Below are 24711 nucleotides of genomic sequence, written 5' to 3'. Positions count from 1 at the left end.
CAGCTCCACATTCTCCTCGCCCTATTGGCCCTTGTCTGCACCTACTCCACTTGGTGTCCATCTGTCATGATCCAACTGCACCATCTGCTTAACAGAAGACATTACATGGACCTGTAAGTCTTGGATATACCATCAGACTTTTGCATATATACCATCACACTTTGAATTAGTTGTGTGCTGGACTTTGGGATACATAATTGCTCATATTAGCTTTCTGATTTGGAGATACTATTTAATAACTCCTTGAATACAAGTCACGTGGGGTGTCAAGCACAAAAACACCAGGCCAATAGTCTAGATGTAAAATCAGGCTGCATGGCCTGTTCCTGTAAAACCAGGAGCTTGGAAATGCCCACATTTGGTACAGATTAGGTTTCCTCAGCAGGATCAGCCTTTGGTTTCAGCCTTTTGAGCATTATACTTTAGGAATTTTGCTAGTAACAAGAAATAAACACAATAAATATCTGTCATTTTACTCCCAGGTTCTGTGATTATAGTATGCAAAGACTGCTTAAATATCTTGAGAATACTCTTTTAAGCATTTGCTCATGCCCATATGTTATGTCTGGAGAGCTGTAGGCTCACTTTGGCTAATTTTCTTTCTAAATTCCTATCTATCATCATGACCAGCAGTAATTATAGCCAAATTATTTTTTGATGAATACACTGCAGTTTCTTTAGTTTTTGCTGCCATTTTACAACAAGCTACAATGCACATTAGAGCAATGGTGTCTTTGTTAGATGGCCACTTCAGGATGGACTTGTCAGAACACATGGTAGGACAGGAGAAGAACATGACAGAAAGAGAAAGCATTTACTGAATTAAATCAATCAGGAAGATTTCCTAATGCTATACCCCCACCCCAACACCACCAGGCAGTCATCACAGTTCTAGAAAGTAATGGACAGATAGCTTAATATAATGTAGGACTCTTTACTCACTATGGACTAGGTTATGTCTGGTCCACCTGGCTGAACACTACAGGATATGGAGATGTCTTGTGAATGTGAGCTCATCAAATCTATGAAACTGCTGCTGTGAGTGCATAGGATTATACTGTCATCATCTTCTTTGCCTAGCAAAAGATAGAATTGGTATATTTAGCACTTGAGGTCAGCTCCTCAAGAGGAGTAACTTCAATTGAGCTGTAATCACTTACAAAAGGGAAGGGTCTGGTCTTTGGACTGTCCAAAATGGTGTCTTTTGTCAAAATGCCATACTGCTAGAACTGATGTGAAATTTGGGCTCTAACAACTCTTTCAAAAAATTCAAAGTGATTTTCATCACCTTAACAGTTCTAGGGTTTTGGCACTTCCATAAAATAGTTACATTACCTGTAAATCTTTTGACCAATTTATCATAAATTTATCATTCAACATAGCTAATATATGAGCAACATGATCCACAAATGCATCTAATCTACCAATATGAAACCACATAAAATTTCAAGCACATTTAGCTTGCTGCATTATTCAGGAAGGGTATGGATGAGTCTGTTTAACTGGTGCTCCTTACATGGCAATTAAAGTAAGCACTATAAGCATGCAAGCTACTGTAAACTGAAAAGTCATTGTTATATAAATAAGATATGCCTGAAAGAAAAAAAATAGTAAAAAATTTATTTCCAAAATAACTTTTTATTTATAGGCATGTTTTATACTTTGACAATCAGTAATTAACACAAACAGAAATAAAAAAGAGCGTTGTTGAGCAAGCTTAGCATGAAAAAATTCTGTGACTAGAAAATATGCATATTTTACACTTCATAAACACACAGGTATTCGTTAATGTAAAAATTACACAGATAAGTCCTGTACAAATAGATGTAATTATATATATATGTACAAGGTACTTCAAGAAATTTTAACACTAAAATTTGACAAACAAAACCAAAAACATGATCACCAGATAAATTTGCCATCTAAGGTTACTGTACAATCTTACAGATGACTTATCAAACATGCATAACTACAAAAAATATAAGTAATTATAAGTAATAAGTAAAATACACAGCTGACTGCCAAGCTAGGCCAGTGTACTGAAACTACACACACGGTTCATATTTTACTCATCCTTTGAAGAGCACAACCAATTTTATTAGGTATTACCATAGCTAACAACTGAAGTTTGGAATTAATTTTACTGATACTGACAACTAATGGTAAGCAATGTGGTTCCATAATGAAAAAATACTGAGAAAAATAAAGAAACAGTAAATAAAGATATGCAGGGCACAAATACCAGATATTTCACAGTACAAAGTCCTTTTCCCTCTGCTTACATCTGGTGTTGGTAACACAGGTTGCCTTCCCTCCCTCCCCACTCTTACTTGCTAAGCCACTTCAGCAAAGCACTCTCAATCCACCCAAACTGAGACTACAGACCTTCACCAAAATGTCATTTTTACTGATCTACTGAGCACTTGTCACCTTCAAGTCTATTTATGTGTTTTCCCCTTCAACATCCCCAGCCTCATTTTTAGCCAGTTCTCTGTACCTTCCGTTCTGCTCCAGCTTCAACAGAAGGAACTTCAGTTCTGCTTCTCAAAGCCCTGCTTGGCAGTTTGTACAAGCAAGACAGAGCCACAGTAACATCCAGAACACCTGTCAGGTACCTAAAACCTGGGGACAAGGCATTCTCTAAATGTGTGCAACTTCACAGAATCATCTGAGCATGGTTGGGGTTGGAAGGCCCCTTAAAGCCCATCCAGACCCACCCCCTGCCATGGGCAGGGACACCTTCCACCAGCCCAGGTTGCTCCAAGCCCCATCCAGCCTGGCCTTGGACACTTCCAGGGCTGGGCCAGCCACAGCTTCTCTGGGTAACCTGTGCTTGTGTCTCAGCATCCTCACAGCCAAGGATTTCTTCCTAAATTCTAATGTAACCCTTCCCTCTGACAGTTTAAAGCCATTCCTATGTCCTGTCACTACGTGGCCTTGTGAAAACTTGAGTGGGCCCCCAGATTTTTTCATACACAGTTCCTACATCTGACCAGATCAGAATGTTCACACAAAGATTCACACTTTGGGGGGCAGTTTTTCAGCCTCTGGAGTCTCCTACCACACCAGAACATTGCTGACAGCTCTTGCACACTCCTCACCAGGATTTCTGCACAAAGAGTGGTGTTACTGCATTGAGGTCACTGACAGCATCAGCACTACCAATACTCAATCACTATTGATGGAGCTCAAATTAAAGAGGCCTCTTGAAGGTGAGAAACTCTATAACCTACAACTTTACCCTCACTGAACACCTCTGTCACTGCAAGGAATTATTTCTAAGAAACTACATACAAATGTCCCACATAGTATTTGGATTATTTATAATCTTCTATAAGTACTGAAATCTAGATATTCTTCTAAACCACAGTTAGTCCTTTACCCTACTTTCTACTAGAGAATGTTTCATACAGCACTGGAATGAAGTTATTCAGAACTGTTATTCAAAGCAGTTATCTTGCTTCAAAATTTTGCTTGACATTCTCTGAAATGTTAAGGAGACAGATGTATTAGAGAATGGTAAAATAGATTATATCATGGGCTCAATTTCCATTTGTCTTCCTAATAATTTCTGGCATTCAAAAATCTATTTGCAATACATTTAACATTTTAAATATGAATATGACCAGATTATATCATTATGTTAAGCTGCGTTAATCATATCTGAAAGTTGTTTGTAGGTAACACCTTTGCAGATTAGATGAATAAAAGGAAAGTCAAATTTTAAAATCCACTCACTGAATTACTGGGTTTGTACATGTCAAAAACGGAAGAGAACGTGACAGAAATAAAATTATCTTTTTTTTTTGGTAATGCATTAGGGACAAATACTTGAAAACTGACCCAAACCCCAGTGTATATATGTACAGTGGGTACATGGTTATTGATGAGCAATATACAAAAGCAATCCTTGCCGTTGTCTTCAAGAAGCAACTGAGGTGCAAAGAAGGGTAGAGTGTCATTGAAAGTGTGTATTGATGCCTGCTTGGTACCTGGGAGGTGAATTCCAGTTGTGCTAATTCCTGTTGGCAGATTGGCCTTGGCAAGAACAGCCCTGAGCTGGCGCTCACCACGTGCGGAGCTGAGGCACCGTAACCCCCAGCACTCAGGATAAAACAAGTTGCACACTGCCTGCCAGTTGTCTGTCTGCCTCTCAGTCCTGAAGAAATCCTGCAGAATGCCCTGCTAGAACCAACCAGAACTGTGTGAATGTCCTAAAATCCTCACAATTCATCTCATGTCAGCATTATACTAACAGTGACAGAGTTTAAAGTACAGATCACACCATGAAAACTGGTATGAAAATCACACCACCATTACCTCTGGGATATGAGTGGTTTATAAAAAAAGAAATCAATAAAATGATGAATCCTCTACACAGCTCATATGAAACACATACTGGTCAATTATTTATTATCTGTATTGTCTTTATAAATTTGGAAAGCTCTGCATAACTACAGTAGGTACCTGCAGTAGGTACCTTAAGTACAAGACCTAAACTAAACTTAAGAGATTTTTGGAGGCTTAGAGCTTAATTGCATTACATGTCTATAAGGAAAAAGCAATTTAGTCTGAAGTGGTACTTGTGCATTATTCCTTTACAGCTTCTCAGCAATACTGCTGTTAAATTCTTAGCATTCCACATCCTCTGGTTTCATCATTTAGGTAGAAAAAATGAGGTAGGCGTGTTCATTATGTGGCTTAAGCGATGGCCAGTAAGCACATGATATTTTAATTTTTACACTCACTAGCAGTGAAAAAGCAACTTTCCCCACACAACTGGTTCATTGAATGGATCAGCCATTGTGTCATGAAATTACAGGTTTTAAACTGTAGGTGATGGCACAACTGTCTAAAATTATATTATCTATATGCAGGAGAACTGTCACTATTTAATCTAAGTTAACAAGAATGTCAAGCACTTAGATTTAATTAAAGCTATACATCATTCTAGATAATTAGTAATAATTAAGAAGAATTACTATTGTAAATAAGGCAAATAATATTATTTTGACTGAAATTTGAAGTCTGAATTCAACCCCCCCAAAAAACTCCTGAGAATGCAAATACACCATTATGCAAACTGTTTTCTTTAAGTACGATATAATTTATGTAATGAAATAAATCTATGCTGTTAAAATATTTAGCAGAACTGAGAATAATGAGTAGAGATAGGATTAGTTTAATTAGTTTACTGAAATGGAGTTCTTATAGTGGCTAAGTGTGATGTATTAGCTTTTGTCACTTGGAATAAAAAAAGAGGTAATTAGTTCTCATTCAAATATATTGTTTTCTTTGAAGAAGGAATTGTAATATTTTAGCCTGCATAATAGAAAATAATACATGGAGCATAAAACTTATCATCTTCATCCAAGAGTACATCGAGGATAAATCAGAAGAAAATAGGAAATACTTAAGCTTTCAGGAATGGCATCTGGAATGGATTTAATTTACACTGGTGCAACTCCACGGATTTAAATGAATTGACAACTCCTCTGACTGCCCAAGTCCAGTCATCATTTATCCCTGCCTAATAATTTAAGAGTTTGGAACAAATTTTGTCTCTCTATTCAGCAACTACTTCATTACTCAGAAAACCCTGCACTGTTGTCCTAAATCAAGGTTTTTATCAGATTGATTCAAAAGGAACCAGAGAAGTGCCTTCCTCAATAATATTTACTATTGAAGCATAAACATATCCATTGAAAGGTCAGAATTGAATTTTATCTCTGCAAAAATAAGAAAAGTAACACAGGGTATCCTTTCATAGAGTAAGTATTTCACAGTCAGAAAACTACTTAATGGTAATTGTACGTTTCTGTAGACAGCTGTATGGAACATGTTTAACAAGGAATAGAAACCAAATGGTTTCTCCACCTCTTGCAAAAAAATCTGAATTTCATCTAGTAAGAACAGGGTATTACTGCAATCAAGCAACATGAAGGTTGCTTAAACTACAATCTAAAGGCCCAAGAAATTAACCCTGTAACAATTGAACACACACACAAATAAAGAAAGAAACTGTGGTAACACCACGATAGGAGCAGCAGGAAGACAGAAGTGAAAGGCTTGCAAAGCAATTGATCTATTTTTCAGCTAATAAAATAAAGAAATTATGAATGGACCAAATTTAATTTGACTTTAAATAAACACAGAGGAAGGGGAAACCCTCTGCTCTAGCATACTGAAAAGCCTCAGGCATTAGTGAAATAACACAGGCCATCTACCATTTAATTTTGCCTTTTTTTGGAACAGTATTGTTGCATATGCAGGAGCTATTTAGTATCCTGGATTATAGAGCTTGGATGATTTCACACACAAGCTTAAAGAGCTCCAAAATTGAAAATACAGCAAGTCAATCACAAAAAAAAAAAAGGCAGCTTTCTGTTTTTTTTATATATTCCAGACATGCAGACTTACACACAGCACTTGAGCCAGAGGTTCATGATAATTATGAGAATATAAGAAATGCAGCTTGTACTTGGGATCAGCTACAGTATTTCTGTTGATTGTTTGGACTGAGCAATAACACAGACAACTGAGCTCTGCAGGGCATGAGAAACATCAAAGTCAGACAAAGCCTTCCCTCTCCATGTATTTGTCGATATTTCCTACTTGTGCCTCCCTGACCTCAGACATCCATCTCCCAGGTGACTTTCCAAATAAACCCCCTACTTCAGAAGGGCCCAAGTTGAGAATTTTAAAGGATCATGATGTTCTTACATCGAGTTGCCATATTCCTGTCAAGGAATTGGTCAGAGCTGGGATTTATGCATCTTAGAAAGCTATATTGTATTTCTAATTGGCAAGTTGAAACACATAAAACCCCCTCCTGCATTATTGCTGCTGATATTACTGAAGCTGGAAATATGCTCCTACTGATAATCCACACATTACACTGATCTCCTACTGTTAGACTGTAAGACAGCTGCATTACAATAGTATTTGGAATTCTAAAAAATCAGTATATTACTCATTGATATCACAAGACAGAAGGGGAACTATACAATTCAATTTGCATCTTTTAATTGGGAAGGCCGAACAATAAATTCCGAAGGAATTAACTTGGTGCATCATCTAATATAGATAATCAAATCAGAGATGATTTAATAATAAAACACACACTTTGGTGCCCAAGACACTGATACATAATTCATAAAGTTGCCATATTCGGTCATTAGGTCAAATATATTAACTAAGTAGTAAGTTGTTCTGAGAACTTGCTATGAAGCTTCTGGCTGGAAGATTCCTAAACATGAGCAGAAAGCAGGGAAAAAACTTTTTGATTCCTTTCTAAATACTACAAGTGACTTTCTACTGTCTGGTCTGTATGGCACTGCAGACTGGAGGCTACAGGGATGTTCCTGGGTTTGTGCACATACCTGCCCACAGGCATTGGCTCAGCTTATGCCATTCCTGCTCCCTGCTCCAAAGGGAAACACGGTGGGCTCTGCATATTCACAGGAAAAATGCTGAAATCACAGGAAAGTACATATGATGGTGGAATTCCCTTTACACTTACCCACTGGAGAGGCTCTAATACAATGCTGGCCCACACATTACAATTCCAGAGATAACACTAATCCCTGGATGCTGCCAGGAGCACTAACCCAACTGAGCTTTCAGTGCTGCCAGTGGGAGAAACAGGGGGAGAGGGAAATGGAAAGGAAAAAATAGAAAAAACTGCCTCATTTTCCTCATGGAACTTCACAGGGAAAAGGATGTACTTCAGAGTCTCCAATGCTCTGAACATAATGACACAGAGGTGTCCAGAAAAAGTGACCTATTGAGAAGCTCATTTTCTGTCCATTAAAAGGGTGAAAAATGAGCCTGGCTTGGAGTCCCTGCAAAACAAATAGAGCTTCACAGTCACCACGGCTGCTCCACTCCCCTCTCAGAGTGCTGACCACCACCTAAGGGGCAGAACTGAATCATTCCTTTAGGGTTCCAGTAGTCCAGAGAGATTCTCACATCTCTGTCCTCATAACCCCACTAGCTGTGTATATTTTATGATGCCAGAACTTCTGTGTTGTGCCAGAATGAAGAGCAAGGCTAAAATTCCTCCCACAGCAAGAGTTAGGAAAGCAATCAGAAAGTTGGAAAGATACAATAAAAAGAATCTTTGCAAAAAATACAGAGGCTCAACTGTTTAAAATATTTATCTGAAAAATTCCCTTTCAACACTTTTTTAATGTAAAGAAAAAAATTAAATTTTTGGAGGAAAAATTCTTAGCAGTTTAGCAGGCTCTACCTGTACATATTTCTCTCTCCCAGGAATAATAGCCATCCTGCTTCATAAAACAGATCACCTACATCATCTATATTAGGCAGCTTGTAACACAAACACTTGGTCTGTGTAAAAAGAACAACCTGTAACCCTCAGGAAATCAGCCCAAAAGTTTGGGAGTCAAAGGCATGAAGAGAATGGGATCACCTTGAGGGAATTCTATCAGTGAATTATGGAAGCCCAACAAGTTTCTGCACTACCAGTAGCCTTTTGGCATAGTAAAAAAATCCAGCATTATTCCATTTATTTATATCCATTTATTTCATTATTCGATTTTATAACCCAAGGAATGTGATGGCAAAACTCAGCTTGGGGAACCTGCTCATGAAATCAAAGACCAGTTTTCACCTGTACCTAAGCTGCATTTTTCCCCAGTTTTACTTTGTTTTTTTTTAGTTTGGTGCAGGCAAGGAAGGGTGTGTCTCCAGCCACATATTGTGCCAGCAAATCACAGGTGAAACACTTCCCAGTTGGTGGAACCATGTGGTGTTCCTGCACAGGCTCTGTTCAATACAGTGTCATGGCAGATTCAGTGTTTGACACTGCTATGGCACCTCTACTATGACAATGACCCAAATTGCTACACCCGGACCACAGGGTGTGTGACTATCTGAATACATATCAAAGTGGATGCTGACACAACACTGGCAAAACAGTAAGTTCTTTAATTTAGTCAAGTTCTAACAGAAATCCCATATAATGAAATCACCTTCTCCAGTTACATCCATTTATATCTATTCAATTGCTAAAAAATATCATAATAATATAATCACATCTAACTTCAGCCAAGTGTGTCCCCTTTGTCTATAAATCTGCACACAATGCAGACACCAAGAAATGTGTATTAAACATATTTTCATTATAGCATTTCCAACACTCCACTGATTAAAGGAAGGTTAATATGTAATACATTGACTCTAAAGCCTTACTACAGACTGAGTGTCACACTTGATGGTTACAGTAGCCCCTTCTGACCTTCTATAGCCTATGTGTTCTATGGAAAAAACAAAAATAAAAAGGTTGAGCCACACTGAAATCACGTCTTATCTGGAATTTATTCTGTACCCATACCCTTTCTTTTGAGATTATGAAAGGAACTGATGGAGCTCTTTTAATAACTGCTAAAACAGAATTGCTCAAAGAATCTGGTTTTCTGTGAAATTCAGTGTATATAAGAGGTGGCACAGTATCACCACAGCTCTTAAATAAATAACCAGAATACTTAAATATTACTTTTTTTTTATTTCCTCTCAACTGCATTAAGATATAGAAAATCTGAGAAGAGATATCAAGTGATAGAGGAATGGACTCAAGAAAACAAGCAATTCTCTTGGTAATGCCACTTGCATATAGTAGAGGAAGTAACACAATTACTTTAAAAGCTTTTCTTCAGGCACAGTTCATGCTTTCCACTGTACAGTCATCAATCACACCACTCCACTCCTGTTTACCCACAGTTTTCAAGTCAATATGTCCAAGAATGGATCAGACTCCAATCCATGAGCATGACACAAAGGGAAAAAAAACTTGGTATGTTTGTGCCTGTGCAGAAGGAAAGCTGAGAGCTAATACAGTAAGATTTTAAGCACATTTTGTTATTTTTTTTTTAAATTTGGTTTCGCTAAGACTTGACAGTCAGCATTAAACATCTAAAAGCTCTACCAGTGCTTGCTGGGGCACTTGCACAGTTTTATCATGGGCAAGTCTTAAAATGTAGTCTCACTTTCAGATATTACTTTTACTTACAACAGCAACATGATTCAAATGACTGATTTTTAAATAAAGAAATAATCCTCAGAATGACCAAATTATTAAAGCAGTTGTTACCAAACCTTTAATGTCTGTGATAACTAGAGACATATTTAAAATGCAACCATGCCTGACTGCTCTACTAAACTTGGCTGAGTAGCAATTTGTTCAAACCACAGACACACATCCCTTATATGCTGTTAAATTAGTCCATGTTACACAGTATTTAAATGTTTTCCTCAGAGAGACTTGCTCTAATCATTACATACATGCAAGGGAAAAAAAAAAAAGCTCATTTAAGAAAGGTTAATGCCCATTCAGGTGAAGAAACCAGAGGCCAATATACTGAGTTTGAACCCTCTAAGAAATAATAAAAATGACATCACTATAATTTCAGTGTAAAAAATAAAGGGGGGAAAAAGTCAAAAACATACCAGTTGCACATGCTATATTTAGTTTGTAGAAACCTTGAGAAAAACTTATTTTTTAAAATGAATCCTATTTATCCTGATTTAAATAATTTCCTTTTATAAATTCACTGAACTTAACTGGGGTAAATAAAAAAGAAACAAAAAGAGAACTAGTCCACTCTTTTGCCAAGACACTGCCAGTGGCTCAGGAGAAAAGCTGAGGGATCTCGCAGAGGTTTATCTGAGGACCATCCTCGGCTCTTCTAAAATAAAACATCGTTTTTGTAGTGCTGCACAAGTCAAGAGAAACTGGATCAGGTACGTGCAGTCCCAGCACGCGCGGGCCAAGTCGCTCACACCTTCAAACAAGGCTGCTGAAAAGCCTCCTGCCCTCAACATGCATTCCTGGCTCCCTGCCCGTGCCATCTGCCTGCGCTGGCACCGTGCCACCCGAACACTCTGTGACCCTCTCTGAATAATACCGTGATGGGACTGGAGGAGAAGGCCACTGACAACTACACAGAGAACAAGATGGCCAAAATCACAATGCAGAGAATAAACTTAGCACACTTGCAAAATACTTTGCCTACAGGAATCCATCGTTTCAAATTCCAGGAAAAAAAACCAACCTAAAAACCCAAACAAAATAGCAACACGGATGTCACAAATATACAAAAAATAGTTTACAAAGACATCTAAAAGTTTTCTAAAAAACTCTTGTTTGGAGAATTTTTTTTCCAAAACCTGGAACTATTACTTGTGATTTCAGACTACACAGCAAAAAAATAAAGACTGTGGAGAGCTGGCACTGGGGAGGGGCTGCCCTTTTGGGATGGGCTTTCCTGCCAGGCTGTGTGGGCTCACAATCTGCACATCTGAGCAGGGATGCAAAGACCAGGAACCAGCAAACTAGAAACTGCTTCAAAAAAACTCTCCCAGATTGCTACACATTCTGTGTGACTCCTTCAGAAGAAATGGTCTCACGGACTGGGGTGTTCTGCAGAAGTGAAACTGGTTGCTGTTTTGGGCAAGCTTTTTTTGGCTCAGCATATTTATGACTATGCACATGTGAAACTATATAAAGAGAGAATTTAAGAAAACCCACAAAAAATATACTTGGCAGACAAAAGTCGATATATAAATAAACAGCCCACAGTGATTTTCCTTTGGTTCACCCCTACAATGAGCAAACTGCACATTTTACCTGGTCTTTTTAGAAGTTTAGCAGTGCTGTTAAAACCTCAAATAAAAGGTCACACCACGTAAATGCCATAAATCACCACCTGTGGCAATTATTTTATCTACATTCTACCTTTAAGAAAGACAAAAAGCAACACCATTTTAAAGGTAAAGAGCCTTTAACTCCTACACAATTATCTTGCATAGATACCTATTAACCCAAACCAAAGGGATAAAGAAACATTTTTGGTTTTCAAAATGTTACAAAGTGTGCAAGTGTAATTTAGCAGGATATTATCTGCCAACATATCTGTTGCATCTGTGCTATATAATCAAAGAATCCTCATGTCTCTAGACCAATATTTTGCCTAAACTTACTAATATTCAAGTTCATATTGAACTTGTAAATTCAAAATTTCTGAACCTTCAGGCAAAAATCCTAATTTCATTACTCCAAAACCAAGTCTGAATCTTTCAAGTTGTATACATCTTATGAAGTCTCTGATATTCCTGAGATTAAATGTCACATATTGCAAACAGCACTATTTAGGATCAGGTGTGGTTTTATTTCCAAGAGTAAGAAGTTTCATGCAAGTTCAGCATAAAAATCCATTTTATATTATGTTTTCTCACGTTAATAACTGGACTTCCTTTTGCCCCAACTACTCACAAATGTCAAATAACTAAATAACAGAGTCACAATAATAGCCCCAAACCCAATAAAGAATCAAGTAGCCTTCCTTGCCTGTCAGAGGCCCCCATTTTCTATTCTGAGCAGGCAAGCTGAAAGCAGTGCTCTTCTGTCATTCCCTGACAGTTATAGACTAGCTGTGCACCTTATTAAAGATTAAGCTTTGCCCAGGCATTCTCTTTTGGCCATCTCCTGTCTGCAGTGCAGCATTTATTACAGGGGAGCTGCAGATGAGCACCACACACCCTGCTCGGAAAGAACACCCCACCTGGAAATGAGGCTGCACAACCAAATGTCACCAGGCAGACCACAAAGCACTCGGAGAAAAAACCACAATATTTCACTTAATTTAGTCACGCCCATCCTTTGGGTTACATGTCTAAGTGGTTCTTCTCATTTAGGTTATTATTTCTGTGATAAAAAAGAGATTTTTTTTTTGCTTGTTAAAAAAATTATGAACACAACGAAGCAAGAGTTATATAAGGCTCCATTTGCTACCTGGTTTTGGTCTGATGCAAGTGTGTTAGAGCAAAAATTCAGCAAGCTGAGCTACTGCCTAGGAAATACCACCCATTGGGGGATTTCCCACCATGGCCCAGACTACTGAGCAAAAACCATCAACATTTCTTAGAGCTCATCATGAACAATCAGCACCCATTTTTTACCCCAAACCATTAGAAAGGCTACATGAATCCATGGGACATTCCACACTACTGTCAGGACCACAGTTTGAAAAACTGTTTTTTAAGATCAGCATTTTCAGCAGCACTGCAAGTTGGTTCTCAACTGACATCCTAAAAACATTCCTTGATATCATCACACATTTCCAGGCTACCATTTTACGTCCTCTGACTTTTGAAGATGTGTTAAAGCAATTGCAAACGGCCAAACTGTAAATAAACTTGTTCCAGTACACAGAGCTAAAAATAGAAAAATTAACTTTATTAATGGATTATGGTGGCTTCACATAAAAGATTTTTATGGCAAATAGAAAATGTAATTTCCTTGCACTTCGAATGGGAATTATTAAGCAGTAGAATATTCCACATCTGGCAGCAAAGTTTCACATAAATAAAAACTTACAAAGTATATTGGAATGGTTTAGCCTGTCTTCAATGGATGCTACAGCAGTAAATGCAGGATGATCAGAAACTTATAAAATGTTCAAAATGAAGGCAGGGAGTGCTGTTTGTTTAATGGTCTGGGTCACACTGAGAAACTGGTCATGACATTGTGAACATGGTCTGTTTGCTATTCAGACAGAAATTACAACCCTGAGATTCTGGCTGCTCAATTATTTACTTCTTGTCATACCAACAGAGAGTCAAGAGACTGCCTTCAAAATGCACAACTCTCAGCAGAACATTTTTCCAAGACACTTTTCCTCAGAGAAGGAAATCAATAGAGGCCTTTCCCAGCTCCCAACGTGGTGGGGGTTTCCAGTAAAGCATTTTACAACACACGATTCAAGCCACTGAAAGGCTGAACTTCAGAAATAACTACTGACTGTGGCATCCTGGGGTGGGATGGAAGAAAGTTAAACAGAGGAAGAAAAGCAAAGGAAAGGAGAAGAATATTCCACAGTTCTAAAACAATTATTTGCTATTGATGTAGAAATATCATTATTCTCAGTATGAGTCAAAATGCATTAGCATTCCATCTGCCAATGCTGCAGCAACCATTTTTCTCCATTTCTGTTTGACCTCAAGCCTTTTATGCATAAATGTCAGGGCTCTTTACAATTAATCATGTCTACCACAGACTAATTGTGGACAACAGTCGTGCAATTAACACAAATTTGCTTCACATATTCATGAACATTCAAAAAGCACTCATTGACACGAGTGTTAGCTACCTAACCACAAAACCTGACAATTCTTTTCTCTTTTCAAGCATACTCTGCATTAGAAAGCTCAGCACACCACCAAGGGTGATGGCAAGATTGGAAAATATTCTACCAATTGTTAAAATTCAGTGTGACAAATACATACTGAGAGAAAACAAAGAAAATATCAAATATGAAAGCTTTTCCTCTTTTAATCTTAAGAGTAATCCAGTGGATATAAAACCACTGAAATGCGTTTTGTGTAATAAAAATGGTAATTCATAACTCTACCTAAATTATTATTTCTAAACCTAATTTAACAAAAAGAAACAACAAATACTTTCCATATTAAGCAACAGTTAGACCTGTATTTGTTGTTTTGATTCATTCTCAATACTATGCCTGGTACTGTGTTTGTATCTCACCAAGGAACTGATGGCAAAAGTCTTCTTAAGCATAGAAAGCTATTTCTAAAGCCTGACCTAACCACAGCAGATGTAGATGACATTTTTATATTTTTTAATACATGCTTTACTTTAAAGAATTTCTTGGACAGTTGTGCTATTTCTAATCAGGCCCCATGGCAAATATTCACCAACCCTCACAGGAATAAACTATTCTCACTTCAAACAATTGTTACAGTTTGAATCCAATTGACTCTAGACAAAAGTACTGAGATAATCAGCATATTAAAGCCAACACTATAACCATATGTTAATTATGTAAATGATTCATTTTAATCAGCTAGAACCATGTAAAGAGTTACAAGGAATGCAAATGTAGGGAGTTATTAAAAATCTCATTATTATTCATCTTGGTTCCATGCGTGAACGTATCCATCCAAACAGATGAATTAATAGTTAGATGAAAGATGAAAGAGCTGGAGGGGAAGTCTGTGGGAAACCATCTGTCTTGCTTTGTATCCCTCCCAGGCTTCAACTGTACTGCAAGAGCTACATGGAGAACAACCCCAGAGAAGAGACAGGCACTGTCTCCACAGCACCTCAACCAGCAGGCAATGCTTCTACAAAAAAAAAAAAAAAAGATAACAGCCCTCCCCACCCATTCCCAAATTAGCACAGCACATGGAAATGGAAACCAGAACAGTAAGCTCAGATGAACTGCCCCAGGAATGAGGGTCTGTGCTGACCAGAAGTACATGGCAAATATTGATTTATACACAAGGTGTGCAGCGTTTTCAAGACTTATCTAGAGAAAGCCTTACAATTCTCAATTAGATGCTAAAAGACATTGAGGAGCTGCTGTGATTGGACCTGTATTAGTAACTAAACCAGTTCTTTTCAGTTCAGCAGAAACCCTGGATGTGGGAAATACAGCAATCCTTTCAGTCTGCACCCTGTCTAGTTCTTCCAATGAACATGGAGGAATTGCAATGAATAAAGTCTTATTCCTGTAAGGGTTATTTTTCATTTCTCCCATTCTCCCAGTTCTCTGTGCAAAGAAAATGAATTCTACACCACAGTCATTTGTAGGAGGAAAAGCAAGGCCCAAATGGCATGTTCATTCCCCATCGTGGCACGATTGTCAGCCCTCTAAGTACAGTGCAACTGTGGAAGGAAATAAGGATTAGCTGGAAAGGTGGTGTTTAAAACCACAGAAGGAATAGAAGGGTTGGCATGTCTAACACCAGTAAGCATATATTAGGGCAAAGCCCCTCTGTAATTCTTCTTAAATCTTCAATAGCACTTCATTTAAAATCAAAAACACAAATTATTTTTAAAATCGTTGGTTAAAACCGTCTCTGACAACTCTGCAGACAAAAACCAAACCCCCTAAACAAAACACATAAAAAATACAATTCAGGTGTTTAGTTCATAGCAACACTGAAAAAGATGTGCTTTCCCAGTAAATTATTTTCATTCCATTAGAAAGAGTTAACAGAAATAATTTTAGAAATATATTTGTCAGTTTTCAGAAGCTTTATAAAGCTTTGTTCTTCATACTCTAATTCTTTCATGTTTTCCTGCCTGATGTCTCCTAATGCAGTTTCACTGGAATCATTCTATTTTTGATCTTTAATCCTTTTATATGTTTTTTCTTTGCTTACTCTTGCATGCCTTTGTAGTTTATGTAATTGGGTCTTTGCACCATTTTAGCAGGCTTTAGCAATGCACAGCTTGTCAAATTTAAGCAGAAGTGAGAATAATCTACCACTGCTATAATAAATAAGCGAGTAAATTCACATATCACCGACCTAAAGTGAATGCTTGCCACAAAAAAAAAGGTAATCTGCAATTCCTCTCATTCTGCAAAGGCTGGTGAAGCTTTTCTAAGTTTTGTATTCCAGAAACAAATGCAACTACACAGAAAGTACTTCAAGTCCCTCAAAGTTTATTAAACATGTCTACACGTGCAGTGAAACAAGACTTCACTAATTTCTTCTTGAAGTGCTTGTGCAAATTGAACTTCAGGAAAAGTGTTGGACAACTATTGACTGACATTCTTCAAGCAAAGCTTCACTGAGTGCAGAGCACGAATTAAGCCCATCCTGGTGATAATAAACAGAACAAGTGAAAAAAAAAAAATAAGAGCATGCCCACACCAACAGAAATGAAGAGGATTTTGGTAATGGTAATTTTTAAGCACCTACCAAATCTCTGCTAGTGTTAAAAACACTATGAACTCTCCCTCACTGAGAAATTTCATTATAATCTTCAAGTATTTTATTATCTTTACAATCAGGTATTGACACTTCACAGAAATATTCATACAAAATAGCTCATAACCTGGACACCACATTCTTAAAAAAAACAGGGTTACATTCCCACTGTCCAGAGAATTCAAAAGTACACATGTCCTTTGTACAAGTCTCCCAAAGATCACCATTCCTGTGTTTTATTTTTATAATACATGCAACTACCTCAAAATCTGTCCCTGAAAGAGTGAAATCAGCTGTGATAAGGTTCATGAAATGAAAATCCATGGTCCATGTTAGGCCACTAGAGAAACAGATCTTTCCTTACGTTCTCCAGACAGAAATCTTTCTCATATCACTGAATACAAATGTATCCTTACACATATGATGAGATAAAAAACATTAAACAAACTAAAAGGAGTTTCCAGCCTTACAGTGTCCACATTACAAGGATCACTTCCTATTTATGCAGGCATTGATGCAGAAACCAGAGCAGAGGGGAGAGAATGGGAAACCACAGTGTAAAAAAGAAACAGCAGAAAAATTACATTGATGGAATCACAGCATGGTTGGGTTGGAAGAGACCCTAAAGCTCATCTCATTCCAACACCCCTGCCATGAGCAGGGACACTCCTCACTCAGAGCCCCCTCCTTCCAGGGATGGGGAATCCACAATGTCTCTGGGCAAACTTCTAGTGCCTCACCATCCTTCTAGTAAATAATTTCTTCCTAGCATCTAATCTAAACCTGCCCTCCTTCAGCTTAAAGCTCTTAATATGATAATATGATAGTTTTAGTTCATTATCTTGTTTGTCATTACAAACCAGAGGCAGAAGAATTCGTAGCCTTCCTGTTAAAGTCCTCTCTGTTCTTCCATGAAATAAAAGGAAAATTATATATGAAATCTATAAATGTTTCTCTAAAAGATGCCCTGGGATCTGGCTTTTGTGTCTGAGAGTGAGTTAATAAGTACTATTTCATCTTTATACATTTCTCACCACATGTGACCCTCTGCAAGCTCTCCCCAGTGATGGTCAGTAAGAGGGGACAAAGCACTCGTTCTTCTCTGAAATGCCACTGTAAATTCTGCAAGAACAGGACCTGGCAATGGTCATCAGGAGGCCTTCAAGAAGGGCTGTGAGGTTCCACCACACTTGCATCCCTCACTAACCCTGATTTTCTAACAGGTTTATTTCTGCTGCACACACCTCAACACATTAACACTCCTGTGAATAACTCAGGGAAAAAAGCAAGGGCCTTTTTCCAGGGCAAGAAGCCTCCTTAAAGCAGAAATGTGGAACATACAGGGGTTTTTGAGGCAGTTTATACAAAGTGATACAAATAAAAACTGGCAAATAAATCCCACTTTGCTAAGGCTCATTTATTTCACTTCACTTCTCTGTGTTTCTTCATCTCTCTGCTTTTCCATGACCACTTATCAGTCTTTTCTTGATCACAGACTATTCTTGGTTCATTTTTCAGATCCTATCATCAATATTATCACTAGAGGATAACTTGAGAAAATGTGATTGTGTTTACTGAGTATTAAGATCCTAATCCAGGAAAACACTTCAGTATGTGCTTTACTGTAATTTCAGTGCTTCTTGAACAAGAACATTGCCAAACACATGCCAAAATTCCTTCTTTACTGGAGGCTGTCAACTGAAATATGGATTAATTACAAATTTCTAACATGACTTTACAGCATTGTGGCGTTAAAAGAACTGAAGAATACTGTATTTATCCAGTATATTTTGTCAGTTGCCTTCTACAAATTTAAAAAGGGAGAAACAAAACAGTTAAGATAATAATTCCCTAGAGTACAGTGATGCTCATCAAAGGAAAATTAAGGTCAGGTAACGCAAGGGTGGCCCATGTGCATTTTGTTTATTGTTCTGCCTTTAGTGTAATCACTTATCCCTACTAATAACACCTCAAGATCACTACCCACTGAGCTGAGGTTATAGAGAAGACCATGTTTTTCTTGTGTGTAAATAGTCTGTGCTTTTCTGCAGTGATTTCTGCAATGGTGTCCCCTCAAAGAGTGGAGGTAACAGATCACACCCATGCAAAAAGCCATCCCTGTGCACTGCAGGAGTCAAAGCTGTCCTACATTAATGTAAAGGCCACACAGTAAAACGAGGTGCCTCCATCCATGTCACTAGTAATGGGGACTGACAAGAATGTAAATAATCACATCCAGATGGAAGGACAGGATGTTCCTGCTCTGTGGACATGCAGAGGCACATCCCAGGAACCATCCCAGAAACAGATAGTGCCACACATAAAGCAGCACCTCAAAATTCAGCCTCAGCTGAGCTGCTGCTGAAGAAGGGATATGAACACTGAGTGAAGAGCAAGCCTGTGCTTTAAATGGTTCTCCTCCTACTTCACAAAATTTGACAGCCAAAAACGGCAGACAAGGCTTCAGAGTGCTGATTATTTAAACAGATTACTTTACAAATGTCACTCTTTGCAAACACATGGGCAACATGATTGCTGTTTCTTTCAGCACTGTATCAGAAACAGACTCAATAAATGGGATGTTTAAAAAAATCCAAACATTTATGAATTGCTTGAACCCACTGTACTGTGTCTTGTTTACTGCTGCTCTAGGAAGCTTTTCTTAAAATAACGTGTTAAATCTCAGAGGGATTATCCTGAAATGAAATTTTTAATAACAGCAAAATAAACTCATCCTTCACACTGCTGTGTGTCTCATGACTTACTGTTAACTCTCACCTCTCCTCCCTGTTGTACATCTCTATCTACCAGCAAAATTTTATGGACACCTACTCCAATTTCAGGTATCTGAAGGAAAGTTATACTTCCTACATTACATGATGTTCTTCTCAAGGAAAGAAATTACATACCTAAATAATTCTGCAGATCTAAAAAATCTCATCCATAACGTCTCACAACTGTAGGAGGGTAAGAAAAACTCCAGAAGGGAAGACTGAAGGAATGAGGATTGCACTGTCACAGGAAGAGAAGGCCAAGGTTGACATCACTATCTCTAAGCAGACAAGGGCCCTCTAAGAGAAGGGTGGAAATAGTGCATTTTCTATGCCCACTCTGCGTAAAACAACAGTGGGAGGTTAAATGACAAAATGAAATACTCTGGGGGGAGGCAAAGAAACCCCTCCAGTGCAAATGTGAAATGCTTGGAGAGGCTGGAGAGTCCCTCTTGTTCAAGATCTTAAGAACGGGCTCAACAAACATTTGTCAGGAACAAGGACACAGACCAAACTGATCTTGCTTTCAGACAGAGAAGTAGATGATGTGATTCCACAAGGTTTCTTGTTTCTGGATCTGTGATGTACATCTCTTCTAGGAGGTGGCACACTTGCTCATTTGTTTGAGGGCATTTTGCATTTTCAGTCTCACAAACAGAAAACACAGCAGGGACCAGTGGCCAGGAGCAGAAATAAAGAGGAGCAGAGCCCTGCAACGTCCCAGCTGCAAGGGCAATTAAACATGCACACAGTTCAGTAGGGGAGCAGCAAAACTGGAGCACCCACAATTACCTGGATGTTTTAAACAAGGTTTAAAACAAGTTTAACTATCTTCCAAAAGGTCTGCTTTGAGGCAGCCTCCAACAGAAATTCTGGAGTATGTACGTTCAAGAGGACAGGCTGAATTATCATAATGGTCCTTCTTGGCTTGTGAATTGATAATCCCTCCTCAAAGCACGAAAATTTCCTTATATGAATGTAGATATTCACTGAGTAATACTGAAAATAAAAATAAAGCAAATAATAAAACCCACCCCATAACAACAACAACAAAAAACCCTTTGGGTTTGTTTTTTTTTTACATTAGATAAATGGCTTTTGTAAAGGAGTGTGCAATCAATTTTTAACAGAAATGCTCTGTCCTGAGACAGAGAGAGAAAAACAAACATATCATCTTCAATTTGTTTTTTCTATTTCTGCAGTGGGTAATATATAATCAATGTCTCCTGTCCTGTTGGAGAACAAAAACTATTAAACAAAGTCACAAAGTATGTACACTGGTTTTTTTTCCAAAAAAGGCATGGGATATAATTAACACTAAGTACTCGGTCTTATTCATGCACCACAACTGTTATTTAACAAAAAAACCCCATAAATAAGTTTTACTTAATTTAAAATTTGGATTCTCCCCTCCAAGGAAACACGCTGCTAAAGCAGAGTTATGTGCACACACTAAATAACAAAGTGGTAAATGCAATAAATATTGACACTGGTATCAGTGTACAGAATATCCACGAGTTAATTCTTTAACTTTAGTCATAAGGTTAGGGAGCAAAATACACAACATTTAGAGAGTGCATTTGAGAACCACCACAGGATCCAACAGGCATCATTCTCAGGAAATAATTCCATGAAGACTTGAAGTTCTTGCTAGTGTGTAGTGTTCCCTAAAAATCCACCTTGGATCTGTTTCTGAGCTGTCCCATTCCCAGTCATCACCTATTTCTGGGAGGTGGAAGCCACATCGTACATCATATTTTCTTGGAAAGGAATGGACAAATGGTGACAAGGAGATAATCTTAATTAATAAAATCAAAAGAGGTTACGCTGTTTAGTAGAGACAAGTGTCCTAAATTACATAGAAAAAGAAAACATTTCTAAAACAATGTGGTGAGAGAAACAGCAGAGTACAGAAAGTGAAAAACATGAGGTAAAAATTGTGTATTAGAGCAAGTTCTGAGTCTTCAGGATGAGATCAAGAAATGAAGCATTAGAAAGATTATTTGCTGCACCAGAAAAGAAGCACTTAGAAACAACAAACCAAACTATGAAATATGGGCTTAAATAGTTGTGCCATCTGGCTCTGACCCAGAACTGCTCTGAAGTATTTCAGGTACCTCATCCTGACTTCTTGAACCCAGGGGATGAAAATCTCTACAGAACATTCAACAGAAATTCTCATCCCATCTATCCAGAACTGAAATGCTACACATTTATTAATATTTTGAAATAATATCTCCCATGCTAAATAAGATTCAAAGAATCTCCAGACTCCCTCTTCCCTTCTTGGCCATCCATTTCATATTGGAACCAAGAGAATAAAAATACCTTTCTTAGTCTTTTGCTGTTATTCTGCTGGAAAAAGACTTTTATTGAAAACACAATTTGTTTGGTTCTGCAGCTAATAATAATGCAAACTATAGTTTTGCAGCAAGATGCCTTAAACCAGAAACATGCCAACCTCAAGCTGACCACAGAACAGCATACAAAAAAATACAATTCACAGACATTTAAACGAGGTAATGTTTCTTGGGGACAAGCCCCAGAAATAATCCCATTGCCACCACATTAGTTAACAGGCACAGGAGCATTTCTAGGCACAGATAAAGGCCATATGGTGTCAAGCAAAGTTCCAGGCACTGCTCAGAAGCCCATTAGTTCTAGAGGACTAACAAAGCTATTTAAGACATTCTCCCTCACAGGAACAATACAAGTTTTCCATGAGGAAAAAAACAGAAAAAAAAGAGTCCCACTTTTCTGCCTTATGAAATACAGGTAACTGTGCCTCATCATCTGCACATGAGGCTCAGGACAAGTTTCACCCTATTTCTGCCATGAGTAAAAATAATGTGAGATACTAAACCCAATTTATATCCGTCTGGAGAGGAAGTTAAAGACACTATATGGAGAACTAAGGCCAGAGAAAATTAGAGAAACAGTATTTGCAGGTTTGTGTCTTGTTACAGAAAAATAAGATAAATAACAAACAGGTTTGGTTTAGAATTCTCCTGCATCTTTCAGTGAAAAGACTGCCCAGAACTTACAGACTCTGTTTACAGACCTGGCACAGAGCTTCTTACATTATTAAAAGACAGGCATTACACAACAGAAAAGCAAGGTCTGCCTTGCATTTCTGTGTCCCCCTTCCCTGCCTTGGGAAAAAAAATAAAACAAGGCAAAAGAAGACTGATATGAAATACCCATTGACATTTTTAGGTCAGCACACTTTCACAGTCTGTATAATATTCTGATACAACAGAAATAGTCAATCACTGCAGTTTTCTGCCAGGAAAGCATGCCTTCCCAGAATGGCCAACCATAATGTGTTCAATTACAATACAAATCACAAAATGTAAGAGCATTTGGTTCTCAGCATCTTTTTCAACAGTAGATGCTATCACATCACTGGAAATGACAAATTCCACTCTCTGCATAAACATTTTATACATGATTTCAAAAGCCTGCAGTGCCTTCCTCCCTTCACTACCAGGATGCCTCTGAAATCAAAAAGGAACTCACATTTCAGACATAATATGCAAAAAATACATCCCTGTAGTCATCATGAAGAGTTGCCATCATAAAGCTGATTACAGTGACAATTACACGGAATGTGGAACATTACAAGGCATAATATCACAAGCTTTTTAAGTCACTTGGCAACATTACCCCAAATGCCTCTCAAAAATCAGATTTCAAGTGTCAGTATCCCTGAAATGCACAGGAAATTTGCTCATGGATTCAAAGTGTCTCTTAAAGACAGAGCTGTGGATGGTGTAGCTGTACCTTAAAGGCACAGTGCAGGGTATGGGGGCACAGCCTGAGCTGCCAGTCAGGACTCCTGTGTTTTTCACACAGACCCTTCTCCAAGATCTCCCACAGAGGAAAGTTCACATAAACTTCCTTCTTTCCAAACCTCTGCTTCCCTGTTGGGAACATACTCAGGAAACTTGGCTTAAAGTACAGGATGTATATACTGGGCTTAATTGTGCCTAACAATCATCTTGGCCAGTGGAAGGCATTTTCAGATGGGAAATGTGTATGAACATCTGTTCCATTTCCCTATGCCTGGTTTTAACTGTTCCTTCATGGAGCAAGGCATAAAACCGAAACCATTCCCTTCTGCAGTAAAAAGGACCACGTCCTCACTTCAATCCAGCACAGTATGTCAGTTAAAAATGGTACTTGGAGAATCCTGCAATGGATGGATTTAATTTCCTGTAACAGCAGCGTTCAAAAGGCTTGAGTGGGTTTTAACAACTTCTGTCTCCAAAATCCGTCACCCCAGGAGCCAGAGAAGGCACTTTCCCAGCACACACTGACCAGTGCTATAATCAAACAGATCCATCTGTTTCTTTTCTTATGGAATGAGCAGTTCTGAAAAATGTCTTGGAATCGCCAGCAATTTCAGGTAACCTTTAGAAGTGTTCAGAACCAAGTCCTCACACACAATGCTCGACTTCATTTTATGTTTGAGGTTCTGAATGGGTAAACAAACACGGAACTAACACCGAGCCACTGCACAATTTTCTAAAATGAACAAAGAAACATTCAGAGTGGAGTTGATGGGGAAAACCAAGTAAGGAAGAGCAACTTGCCAAAGACAGGCTGGCCTTTTAAGAACCAAGACTAAACCTGGCTGCTGTGTTGCAGTTCGCCTTAAATCCTCTTGCATCTAGGTAGGAAAAGGTGAGAGGAGATTTATGTTTTAAATGGAAAGAGAAGACAAAGTGGAAGCTGGATTTTTGGTGTCAGGTTAAAGATTTCTCATTCAAGTTTGCTTTATTCTGGTTTTAGACATTATAAGGCCAAAAGGGAGGGGAGGAAAAAGAAAGTACATCTTGATGTCTGGATACAAGATTTTAAAAAAGTAATAATTAAAAGTGTAATTTCTGCCTGTGTTCCAGAAGGAGGAGTGCTCCAACTGCACTCAATTCCCCTTAGTGAAAGGAAAGCTTGTGCTGTGTTTCCCATGTTCATCTCAGAACAGCCTCTTGCGTGACTTGTCACAACAGAACACGTTAGATTGTTCATTCTCCTTGTTCCATCCCAGGCCAAGGTAGCAAACATTGCTGCAGTGCTGAGAGGAGCCCTCTGCAGAGAGGAGCAGTGAAACCAGGCTCAGCAGCAAGCACCTGAAGGGACAGCTTTCCAAGAGAGGACACTTCCCAGGTGCCACCAG

At 38.3% G+C, this 24711-nt stretch overlaps 1 protein-coding gene across 34 annotated transcripts in view; it reads right to left on the bottom strand.

The window, feature by feature from the left end:
* RBFOX1 (RNA binding fox-1 homolog 1) overlaps positions 1–24711 on the bottom strand; it is a 795203-nt gene that overhangs the window by 201747 nt on the left and 568745 nt on the right. The window contains exon 2 of one of the 34 annotated variants that reach the window (XM_071570952.1): positions 943–1076. The exons of the other annotated variants lie outside the window; for them this stretch is intronic. The gene's annotated coding sequence lies outside the window, so the exon portion shown is untranslated. The remainder of the gene's footprint in view (positions 1–942; positions 1077–24711) is intronic. 34 annotated transcript variants of the gene reach the window in all.

The sequence above is a fragment of the Pithys albifrons genome, chromosome 16, assembly GCF_047495875.1.
Source record: "Pithys albifrons albifrons isolate INPA30051 chromosome 16, PitAlb_v1, whole genome shotgun sequence".
NCBI classification, from domain to species: Eukaryota; Metazoa; Chordata; class Aves; order Passeriformes; family Thamnophilidae; genus Pithys; species Pithys albifrons.
This window is presented reverse-complemented; position numbering and strand designations above follow the sequence as displayed.